The sequence below is a fragment of the Camelina sativa genome, chromosome 15, assembly GCF_030686135.1.
Source record: "Camelina sativa cultivar CO46 ecotype springtype chromosome 15, ASM3068613v1".
NCBI lineage: Eukaryota > Viridiplantae > Streptophyta > Magnoliopsida > Brassicales > Brassicaceae > Camelina > Camelina sativa.
The window spans coordinates 10033303-10046357 of NC_141894.1; the positions used below are offsets into that span (position 1 = coordinate 10033303).

At 44.5% G+C, this 13055-nt stretch overlaps 1 non-coding gene across 1 annotated transcript; it reads left to right on the forward strand.

Moving 5' to 3' along the window:
• Positions 1-1737: 1737 nt before the first annotated feature.
• On the forward strand, positions 1738-1844 carry LOC147926452 (small nucleolar RNA R71). Its single transcript, XR_015583163.1, has one exon. It is a non-coding gene; the product is annotated as a small nucleolar RNA R71 (small nucleolar RNA).
• The last annotated feature ends 11211 nt before the right edge of the window (positions 1845-13055 follow it).

Sequence of the window (13055 nt, forward strand, 5' to 3'; positions counted from 1 at the left end):
CACTTAACCCTTCTTGACCACCTTTGTCCTTGATAGTAAAAGGCTGATCATCAATGGTGGGAAGGCTGGTTGGATTGTAGATGTTGAACTTCATAACTACATCCTCAGCAATGTTCAAGTTCACAAGCCCTTCCTTGACATCAATAACTGCTCCCACAGTGGCTAAGAATGGTCTCCCAAGGATGATTAGATCTTCTGGTTCCTTGTCCATTTCAAGTACCACAAAATCTGTATGAACCCTTGCCTTCCCTATCTTGATTGGGACATTCTCCAACCTTCCAACTACCTCTCTATTTGACCCCCAAATCACAAAGGCATTGGTTGTAGTGAAGATAACTGATTGTGCAAGGCAGATAAAAAGGATCTGGATCTTTAAGCTTAAGTGGGATGATCACTCCTCCAAGGTCCTCAAGATCCTTCTCATCTTGAGCATGAGCCTTCTTCTTTGACAAATCAAGCAAGAAATCCCTATAGAGAGGATATGGTTCATACTGTTCCAAGGCAGGTTCTCTCTCCTCTTCTTGGTAAGCTATGATGACCTCTTGTACAGCCAACACTTTCTCTTGCTTCTCAACCAAAGCTTCTTCCTTCAAAACCCTTGCTTCCTCTAGTTGCTTAGCCAACATTTCCTTTCTCTCTATGATTTCCCTAAGCTCCCTAATCCTCTGTGCTTTGAAACGCACTGGGAATGGTAGTGGAGGCTTGTAGGCAGGAGGAATGTACTTAGTAGGTTTAACAGCTTCGGAGTCTCCAGCTCGATCGACCACTCGAGCATGCACACGGTCGAGTGACTGCTCGAGCACTTGGTCGAGTGCAACGTCGACCTCCATTTGCTTTGCACAAACGTCACTTGGGGCTTCAGTAACTAATGAATTCCCCCAAACTTGGACTTCACTGTCCTCAGTGACTTCTTCCTCATGAATTTGAATGGCTTTGGCTGTGAACTCCCTTTGATTTTGAACAGCTTTTCCAGGGCGTTGGTTGGGTTTTGGAGCTGAAGTAGAGGCAATGTTACTCTCCATATACTTCACTCTAGAATTAAGACCTTCAAACTTCATGTTGAGATCATTGTACTGTGATGTTAACCTTTGATTCAATTCAGCAAACTGCTTGGCTTCCTCAATCTTTCCTTGTGTTTGCCAAATCAACAACTGCTGCATCATGGCTCTTAAGTCTTGTTCCTGGCCTTGGTTAGTCTGAAACCCTGGTGGGGGACACAACTGAGGCTAGAACACTTGATGTTGTTGTTTGGGGATGTAGTTTTGTTGTTGTTGAAGCTGTTGAGGTGGGTAGACTTGGTCTTGAGGATTAGCTACATTGGTACTCCTATAAGATAGATTGTTGTTCTTGAAACCTCCTTGGTTGTAGCCTTTGAATCCTCCCTGGTTTTGCATGTAGCACAACTCAGCAAACTCATTCTCCCCTTCTTGAACTGGAGCTTCTTCTTCACCAATGAAGTGAATGGACTTGGACTGGCTTAGGAGTATCTTGTCAAGTTTTTCATTGACCATCTTCAAATCCTTCTTATACTTGTCCTCTTGATCAGTTGAGGAACTCCTTATGGTCCTATCATAATCCTCATTATAGTTGCCATCAGACTGGGCAAGATTCTCTACCAATTCCCAGCCTTCTTCCACATTCTTGTTAAGGAAGTTGCCATTAGAAGCTGTGTCAAGAAGCATCCTGATCTTGGGAAGTACTCCTCTATATAAGGTGCTAAGGAGGGACTCATTGCTGAAACCATGGTGAGGACACTGAGTTTGATATCCTTTAAACCTCTCCCATGCCTCACAAAAGGTCTCATTGTTCCTTTGAGCAAACCCAGAAATTTCATTCCTCAACCTAGCTGTCCTAGCATTTGAGAAGAACTTGGCCAAGAAGGCCTTCTTGCAACCATCCCAAGTGGTAATTACTCCTGTGGGAAGAGTCTTCTCCCAAAGGTGAGCCTTGTCTCCAAGTGAGAATGGAAATAGCCTCAACTTGAAACCATCTTCACTTACTCCATTTATCTTGGTTAGGCCACAGATTCTATCAAACTCATCCAAATGATCTAGTGGATCCTCCATTGGCAATCCATGAAATTTGTTGGCCTGGATCATGGAGATCAATCCACTCTTTATCTCAAAGTTGTTGTTTGCTACAGTTGGAGGCACAATTCCAGCCCTTTGGTTGTGGGTGTTGGGTGCATCTCCAGCACCAATGTGCCTAGGTCTCTGCTCATGGTTAGATTGTTGCTCCATGAATACTTGATCCTCTTGCTGAACTGGAACTACCCTTCTTCTCTGATTTCCCAAACCCTTGTGCAACTTGTGGATGTTGTCAGTAGGCCTTTGAAGATTGTCTTTTCCTTTAGACCTTGTGTGCATCAACAAACGCGAGTACAGACTCGAACAGGTTCACAATTGAGCTCAGGCTCGTCTGGGGTGTCAAGTCGACTGGGAATTGGTGGCCAAATGTACACGGCTTCTGACTCGATCAAGTGCTCGATCACTGCTCGGTCGAGTGGTGGTCGAGTGACTGGTCGAGTGGTACCTGAAATGGAACTTCAACCTAGCAACAGAAGATTCAAGTGTATAAACGAACTTAATCTTAGACTAATATGGATCCTAAATGTCACAAAAACACACTCAAATGGGCAACGGCGCCAAATTGAAACAAGCTTATTTTGATGGTGGTGAAATGATGGTGAGATGATGCAATGGTGATATGAATGGAATGATAGATGGGTGTTTCAATCCCCTTTATGCTGTTGCAGTATAAGAGGTATCAATCCTAAATGAGTGTTTGTGAACAATTAAGATATTCATATGAATCTAAGTTAAGACAAATGTAAAGATTGCTTGTCACTAACAATCCTAAGATGAAAATTTAAAATGAAGAAAGTAAACTACAAGAACTAAGAACTAAATGCAAATGAAACAGAATGATTATAACAGTAATGATGCTAACTACAGAAATAGAAACTACTATGATGAACTAATGCAAGACAATAATGAACAGGAAACTAAATGAATGCAACTGGAATGAAACAAGACAATCACAAATCATAAACACGAGTTCTGGGGATGAACTCGAGCATGCACTCGACCGAGTGTAGGTCGAGTGGGTGGTCGAGCTAGACTGAACGTGAAAACAGAGCAACACAATAAAAACAGAGCAATGCAAGAACGAATCAAACAACAAGCAAGCAACGGGATTAAGACTAAGATTTCAATAAACAAAGAAGGTCCTACGGATGGATTCATGGGATGAACTAATCATTGTGGTTATTTAACTTGATCAACAAACCTCAAGCAATCTACTTGAGCTAATCTCTAGACATACTATTCTAAGACATGTTTAATCCACTCTCATGGCAAGAAACAATCAAACCTATGCATTTCTAGACTTGTTCTCACATAGTAAAGAAACTACACAAGCAGGCATTAAGCAATACATCTCAAACCAAACAAGACCTCTAAGCTCTTAGCAAGCCTAATGGTAAGCTCTAGATCTAGCCTTATCTATGCTTCTTAAACATTGGTGTGATGCTAAGATACTTGAGATCAAACCCTACCCTCTCAGATATAGGATCAGCATTAAGAACATCTAGCCTAGAAGAGATCTACAACAATCAAGCTTGACCAAATCAAATAAACCACAAGCTCAATCCATCCTAACCCATCCTCAAGATCCTAAGCAAACTACTCACAACAATACATGATGAACAAAGTCAAAAACCCTATAAATGTTGAAACTTGCATCATTAGAAAGATAAAACAAAGATCTATAATATTGATGAAGAAATGAAACTCAAATTCTCAATATCTTGAAAGTTATAGAACCAACAAAATATAAGAATCTAGTCTTCTTTCTTAAGAAAGTACAAGATCTAAAAATAAAAATGCAAAAGGAATAAAGCTAAAAAAGGTAAAAACTAGGTTTAGAGAATATCTAAAAAGCTGTACACTTTGGTCGCTGCAGGTACAAGGCTTTATATAGTAGGGGAGTGGAAGCCCTAAAAATAGAAAAAGTCAAAGTAGTCAACAGCTCGGTCAACTCAACCTGTGCTCGGTCGACCTAGCAAAGCCAGAAAACATCAAACCGAGTCCCTAGAACATCCTCCTCTTCATTACCTCTATTCCACGATCACACTTTGCCTTTACCTGCACCACAAACACATATTGCAATGCATGAGTATTTTATAAACACTCAGTAAGGCAATCCTCCCATTTACTGGGCTATACACACAAGCAAACAATCAACAATCAACAATAATAAACAAGGACTCTGCATCGACCGATACCAAATGGAGGTTGCGTCGACCGACGCAAGATCTGGTTCGACCGATGCAAGGATAACTTGCATCGACCGATGCTCCCAATGCGTCGACCGATGCTCCCAATGCGTCGACCGACGCATGCTCGACATAACACGAAAACCTTAGAGTTTACGCGCCGTCCTCGCATCTGCATCGACCAACGCACAAAGTGCATCGACCGATGCAATGCCGAGCATCGTTTTCCTCTGAAGCTTCTCGTCGGATCTTCGTTCCTACAACCACGTAACTCGATCCCAAGCCACAAGAAAGCTTCCTAACATCCAGAACAACGATCTAACAAGTCTAACAACACACAACAAGCAAATTAGAGAGTTCTCTAGCTTAGATAAGCCATTGTCCTGCACTTACCTTTGCCAAGACGAATCTGAACCTAAACACAAGAAGAAAACGCTCCTAGGAAGCTCCTACAACGTTCTAAGCCTCAGATCTCACCAAGAAACGCTACAAATCACCCAAAATCTCCAAATAATAAGTGATCCCGAGTCTCTAAAGCAGACAATAAGCACCAAGCCAAAAGTGACACACTCAAAAGGACAAAGGAAATCAGATTAAAGCTACCCGCGTAAGAGAGATGACAAGCTGTCCAAGATCCTATACGCTTCCGAAGTTGCTCAAGCAAAGGAGAACAATCTGCAATTGAGAGTTGCTTAGTTACTAGTGGGAGACCGAGATATCGAACCGGCAGATGACCTACTGCAAACGGGAGATGAGACGCTGGTGGAACCGAATCTCCAGCCAAATAAATTGTAGATTTTTCCATATTGATCCTTAACCCTGAAATATTTGCAAACTCCGTAAACACATCAATAATTCCGGTGATAGAACGCAGCTGGCCATCCGTTAGCACCATGAGATCATCCGTGAAACTTAAGTGAGTGAGTCCAAGCTGTCTACACGGTGGGTGGTAACCAAACAACCTCTCTCCAGCTGCCTTGTGAAGCATTTTCGATAGAACATCCATACAAATGACGAAAAGATATGGCGATAGGGAGCAACCTTGACGAAGATCTCTAGAGCTCCGAAAAAACCCCGCAAGTTCACCATTCACTTGCACTGAGAATGAAGCTGTAGAGATGCAAAGCATTAACCAATGAATGAATAGCGGCGGAAACTGCATTGCTGAGAGAGCTTTGGAAATATCAATTTTGATTCCACAACGACTTGATATAGAATCCTTGTGGTAATCCTTAACCAGCTCCGTAGCCAACAACACATTCTTAATCAACAATCTGTCTTGAACAAATGCAGACTGATTTCCAGAGATATAGTTTGGAAGCACACACTTAAGTGTATTGGCGAGTACATTAGAGATCACCTTATAAATCACATTACAACAAGAGATAGGCCAATAATCCTTCATTTTCCTTGCTTCCAAAGATTTGGGAATGAGCACAAGAATGGTAGTATTGATATCTTTTGGCAAGAAACCTTTTGCAAAAAAAGATTAAATAGCTAACACATTAGGACATGGAGATTTATCACACGGCATAGAGAACAATGCTTTTTTTTTTATTTCCTCCCCCGACACCACTCTAGTAAGAGCATGATTGATGTGATCGTAGGACAGGAGCTCGACCAAGATGACCGAGGGGCGCCGAACGTGTCCGAGGCGCACGACCGAGACGCATCGGAGGCAGCTGAGACTCAAGCGGCCAAGGCACCAGCGATCCTCCAGAGAGCCACGACACGTTCCAAGAGTTCAGCAAAGGCGGCCAAGCAACGTATACAACCTGTTCGTCCGGTCATTCACCCAACACCCACCGATCCAAGAAGACCTTGAAGACTCAGTCTGAATGGTATTTACTCTTACCCAAGAGTGACGACAACCAAAGTCGTTTAAGCAGGGATTTGTACTCTTTTTCCTTACTCCGGGTTTTTCCCATTGGGTTTACCGGAGAAGGTTTTAATGAGGCATTGAGCTTAACGCACAATGTCCTAGGCTAAAGCGTTTACCGCGCCAAGGCTAAAGACGGATCCTTCTTCCCTTAGTCTTTTGGTTTAATTTCGAACATTGGAATATTCCTTTCTTTTAAGACCGTTGAGAGTTTAAGTTGAAAGTCTTACAGAGGCGACGTGTTCCATTTACAAGGAGAACACGTCTAAGGACAAGTGTGCGGATCATTACGAATCCCCGTGTCCCTAAGCCCTCTCTTGACCTAAGTATTTAAACCTTCTCTTAACCTTTGTTCTCCTTAGACTTGAATGAAATAAAACTTTTCTCAAAGAGAGATTCTTTGATCTTGTCTCCACCTTATTAGCTCAATCCGGGATTGTCTAAGGGAAAGAACCCTAGCAAACCTTGAACTGGGTTCAACATTTGTTAGCGACCGTATCAAGAGGAGAGCCAAATCTCTTGTGTCGTCACTCGATCCATTCTCATTTCCATCGTTCCATTTCTTTCGCGAACCCTCGCAACCTCCATCGAACCATCATCGCAACCGTCGAGTCCCCTATTGCAAGCCTCGAGTCCACCATCGATCTGCATCGCAAGCCTCAAGACCACTATCGATCCGTATCGCAAGTTCCAGAGTCCACCGCCGTTCCGCGTCGCAACCAACCGAAGCTTCTCGCAGCCGCTCGAAGCCTCTCGCAACCTCTCGGTCAAGACAAGCCAAGGCCAGATCTTGTGAACCCTTCGTTCCTTTGCGTTCATACTCCGGTTCCACCGTTCCTTTCTTCCACCAAGTCGAGTCACCGAACCTTGTCCGAGGGAAACCTCTCCTAGCTCGACCTGACCGAAGACATTCGGATCTGTCCGATCTGTACCACGTCCGACGCTCACATCAATGATGCTCAGCCACATAACAACGATATGACAACAAATTCTCCAACTCTTCCACCGTGACACCCTCAAAATCAGTAGGAATGGTCTGCAGAAACTCACTGAAGTGTCTCTCAGCCTCTACTTTAATGTCATCCCCCGTCACTACCACACGACCATCTAGACAGTGTATCTCGCGAATATTATTCTGTACTTCACGCACTTTAGCAGCTCGATTGAAAGTTTTATTGTTCCTATCTCCCACCTGCAACCAATGCAACTTAGACTTCTGCTTGGGATACTTCTCCTCCAAACCGGCCAGGAAATCCCAGCGCCTATAAGCCTCATTTTCCTCCTCCATGGCATGTGATGAAGGCTGCATCAGGTTCGTTTGTTACTTCTGGCACAAAGTGGTGAAATCCTCCTTTGTCTTTATAACAAGATTCCCCATTCGTGACTTTGCCAAGCTTCGCAAGCGAGGTTTTAGTCCTTTTAGCTTTTTCGAGAAGCGGAAAAGGGTAGAAGCCTCCATCTCCATTAAAACATTTACAAATTTGAAAGGCCGACGTTTTGTAACAGGACCAGCATCACCATGAATCATGAGCCTACAATGCAAGTGGTCATGATGCGGACATCAGAACTAAACCAAACCGGGAGCATGGCGAACCAAGCGGTCCACACTCCAAACTAGTCCACGAAGATCATCTTGGAGAATCTTTTCCCAAATGGAGTTCTGATCAAGCACAAAGAGAAGGGCTAATTATTCTTCATCAAATTAACCCTAAGAAGTCCAATGGTTCAAGAGGGATCAAGCATCATCATGTCAAATCACCTCATTGTTGGGATATGACTGTTGCACTCCTTTTCTCTTGTCTAGGGTTTTTCCCAATGGGTTTACCTAGAAAGGTTTTTAACGAGGCAACACCAAGTCATCAAGGAATCACTTACCATTCATTTGATTCAAAGATGACACAAGAAGTCATAGCTTAAGTACTTGTTGGACTTAGTCAAGAAATATTTAGCTGATCAAGTCTGACCAGAGGGGTCTTCTGTGCTCCTCTATAAACCCCAAAAAGCATAAAAATCTGAAAAGTCAAGCTAGGAACTTTAAACAAGCTCACTTGGGAGGAAGTCCCAAAGGTATCACTGTAAATACTTTTTTTTTTAGGATCCTTGTGCTTTTAATTTTTGTTTTTGGTTTTCTTGTATTCATGAATCTACAGAAGGGAGTATGGACAACAAAGATAGAGGATACAAAGAAAAGCAGAGTGAAAAGGAGAGTGGGGTGAGACTTCTTCTTCCCACGTGAACCCTCCCTCTCCACTCAATCTTCACTCACTCCCTTTCACTGTACTTGTTCCCCCCCCCCCCCACGTGAATTTTCAATGCTTTTGTCACTTCACCTCCCATCCTTCTTGCTTCCTCTCATGAGACACAAAGACTTTGTGTCATCTCATCCACCCCAATCACTCCATTACCCCTCCTTCTTTCCTCTCCTCACTCGAGAACACTCCCTCTAAAATTAATCCTCCCTCCTCCTTTCACTCTCTACTCTTTCCTCTCACCAACCAACACAAACTCTCACTTCACTCACTCTCTCTTGCTCGATCTAACGAAGAGAACTGCACTCCGCTCGACCACCGTGAGTCTTCACCGGCGAAGCTCCACACTCGACTCCAGCTGCATCACCGTTCGACTCGCCCTGTAACCACTCGTACCGACAAAACACCCCGCTCAAACCGCCTTTGATGTCGTCAGCTCGAGCTCTTTCAGCCATCACACTCGAACATGCCGTTCTCACCGACAACTCACTGACTCGATCGAGCCACACTCTCTTCACCACCTCCACTCGTTAATCAAGCCGTCGTCTTCACTGTTATGCTCGACTCGACAGCCGATTCATCCGCTTGAGCCGTCCACCATCATCACCGATCGAGCCGTGTACCATCGTCGCCACTCGAGCCACTTCCACCACGCCCCGAAAGACACCGCTCGAACCGCCACTGCACATCACTCTCATCACACGGTTCAATCACCACTCTCGAGCCAACGTCACCAGTTCCGTTTGAATCAACTATGTCCTACTCGTCCGTACGATCCATCTTCAAAGCTCTCTCTTCGCCGCCGTGACCACTCGCTCAAGCCACGCTATACGACTCGAGCAAAGATTCCAACGCCTCCGCTCTATCACGATCGAGCCACCTCCATCTCTCTCAAGCCACTGTCACCATTGCTGCGTTGCTACCTCTCTCGAGCCATCCCCGTGAAGTGTCAATCGAGCCATTCTCCGCCGAGTCCGAGAAGACCCGATCGAGCCATACCCACATTCCTGCATCGAGCCGCCGTCCCAGAACTATTCCGTCTGAGCCAACAAAGCATTTTACTCAAACCCGCTGCATCACCATCCCTCCTCACCTGTACCGTTCGAGATTTCGTTAAAACTGGAGCTGAGACTCAACTCTCGATCGAGCCATCGTAGCACTCCTGATCGAGCAGTCTTCAAGCAATAACGCTCGAACCACCGCAACACCACCACTCGATCCAGCTTACATCCCGTTCAAGCTACCCTGCGAAGTCATCAGTTTGAGCCATTCTCTCGGAACCAACGTACTTTCCCGTCGAGCCCACACCTACTCCACTCAATCGGTTTATCCTCTCTTTGCTTGTTCAAGTTTTAAATTTCATATTTGCTCTAGTTACTTGCTCACTAACATATTAACGTTTCGTTTTGAGTTCACCATCTCAAAGAAACAGAAAAAATACTGAGCTTATACAGGAGATGAGAGAAGCATATGGTTGTGTTGGTGGAGAACGATCGTCACCTGAGTCCATAGCCAAGCGTTTCCTGAAAATGAAGAACATGGTTGACGAAGTCGTTGGGGGTTCAGCACAAGCAGCGGGGTCAAGCAGACTAGATAAACCGCTCTCTAAGAGCAAGAATCACAGGATAAGACCGGCACGAGCTTCAAACTCAAACGAGGAAGGGAGTGATTACGAGCAGGAGGAACCTGCGTTGCGCTCAGAACAAGCTCCCAGAAAATCGGTCAGACGGAAGAGCGCTGAGACGAAACTAACTCCCAAGGAATACTACGAGCTGTTTCAGCAGTTGGAGTTCGATGAAACAAGATATCTCCATGTTGAGACGATGCAGCAACTCGGGATTGTGGAGGATGTTCAATATCTGTTTAGGCGGTGCCATCTGAAGAGACTCATGGACACACCTAAGAATGGATACAAGGAGGAGACAATTCAGTTCCTCTGTACTCTGGAGATGCACCTGTATGCGGATGAGCCGTGAATGATGTCTGATGGAGGTCTGGGCTACATTACATTTCGCGTTCACGGCTAGTTCTACACTCTCTCACCTTCAGAACCGTCGAAGAGATGTTTGGATTTCCCAGCGGAACAGGGACCACGCTGCAGTTTGATCGGAATGAGATATCCGCACTCTGGGCAACAATTGGGAGCGCGCCCACATTCACTTCTTCGAAGACAATAGCGATGAACCTGCAAAGCTCAGTGTTGCATTACTTCCAGAAGGCGATTTACAATGCATTTTACGCCAAAGAGAGTAAGGGATACATGACAAATGGTGAGCTTGAGATGATTGATCTGGCGCTTAAGGGACTCTCATTCACTGCCATGGATTGCACCGCGCTGCAATGTGACATATCCAACACTTCCGTCTCGCTCTACCTTATCAACTACATGATGTCATACAAGAATTGGGTCTCGAGACTCAGCAACAACCACACTCCCGGAGTGATGTGCATGGAAGGCGTACTGACTTGGTTCCTTGAGGCTGCTGGCGTTTTCCTACACTCTGAGTCGTACCCACCACGTTGGATAGACATCAGCAACTTGCGACTGCTACGCATTTCGGATTGGGGTTTGAGGCATTGACGGTTGCTCTACAAGTTTGTGCATCCTGCGGTCGGTCCCTCGAAATTACTCCTCCCTTGCGTCGAGTTGACCACAACCTTAGGGGGTGAGCATATCGAGTTCATTCCTTCTGCGGATACCCTATACAACTCTGAAGCTGAGGAGGATCATGTAGATGTTGCGGAAGCAGAAGCCGAGCCAATGGAGGAAGACACCGAGGAGTACCGCCCAAAGCATTTCATCTTAGAGGAGTACTCAGACCCAAGAATGGCTAAGGGGGTCAGAACAGCTCATCAACGCCTCAACCAGCTTCAGCGAGGGGGGGAAAGCCAGAGAAAAGGCGCTCAGCAGCTTCACTAAGACTATCAAGAACTTCATGCGTAAGTTTAGCTGCTCGACTTCCACAACCGCCATCCCTAGGTCTATCCCCGAGGACACCAGACAAATGCCATGATGTCCTTCCGCGACCCTAGAGCAAACATCTTCTCCGATTCCCTCTCCAGCACGTAAATCTTCATATGTGCCTCGGGAGCGTCAGCCTACACTCGTCCCTTCACGCCACTCGTTACATGAATCTATGGAGAGAAGGGGACAAGGTTTGCGTGGTTCTAGAGTCTCCTCAAGTCGTCGATCAGCGCGTCGTTCTGCAGCTTAAGCTGAGCAAGAGGTTGAGCAGCGAGATGAAGCTCATGGTGATTATCAGGGCATGCAGGAGGTTGAGCAGCAAGGTCAGCAGCAAGGTGATTATCAGCCTACAGATGTGGTAGTGTTAGTCTCGGACGATGGTGAGTCTAGAGTCGACGACATGCAGTGCGACGAGCAGCCGGACACATATCAGAACATGCAAGCGGTTGAGCAGCAAGTCGACCAACCAGCTGAGGCCACTCTCGCGGATCCCGAACAAGGTGAAGGACAGAGCCAGTATCATGCACCAACTCCTTGGGCGAGCACGGACTCCTTCTTCTACAACTGAGGTACTTCGACCTTTCCTCTGTACATACCATTTCATTCATGCATTGTTTGTGTTTTTATTCTTAAATCATTCTGCAAATTTTTCTTACACAGGAGACTGTGTAATTTAAGTTTGGGGGAGGGTTTGAGATGATGTATCTGATGTTGTGTTTTGTGATTCTTATTTCAAAATTTTGCATCATATCATGTTTGAGTTGCATTCATTTATTTGCATAATTTCTTTAAAAAAAAAAAAAAAAGTCGAAATGTTCCACAAAAACAGAGTGTTCATGTAGTTTGCACTTGCATATTAGGATTGAGTCTAGGGTTGCTGCATTTAGCATAGGGGTTGATGGTGATTGTAACCCTGTTAGCATGCTGGATTCAATAGGATAGGATCAAGGCCCTTGTTATTAGTTCTTTGATGCTTGTTGATTGAACTTGAAAATGTAAGCTTGAAGCATGTTTCGAATTGATATCATTCCCTATCTACCTGAACCTAATCTTGACTTGCAATTATCCTGTTATGCATTGAAGTTGAACTCATGGATACCACATACATACTTGGATTATCTTTCTCCTTTTTACCACCCTGGTTAATCCAAGTAGCTAATTCCCATCTTTGGAACAGTTCCCCGCAACTTTAACCAACCCTTCTTTCAAGCCAATTGTATTCTTGAGTGTCAGGCCTTTTTCCGAGTTGAGCTTGTTAGAAAGTGTTAGGTTCTAACCGACAAGAGTAGGATCATGTGTAGTTCTAGTTCGCGTTATCCGGACTAGTAGGACTAGCTGAGAACTCGATTTTGGGTATTGGGTATGAATTTGTGCAGAAAAAAGAAGAGTAAAAAGAAAGTAAAGGGTAGAAATTCTTTAGGAGGGGGATGCGTTTTTAAGGTTTACAAGTCTAGTAAAAGATTTGGGTTGAGCAAAATAATGAGTTATTGGTTATGGGCATAAAATGAAAAGATTAGACAAAGAAAAGAAAGTAAAATGTTTAAGTTGTCTAGAGTCATTTTTTTTTTGACAATTTTTTTTTTTTTTTTTTTTTGACAATAAGTGATGTCTAGAGTCCTTAGAAGAGACGAAAAAGAACCTTACTGATGATAAAAATTTCCCAATCCGCTAGAATGATAATAAGTG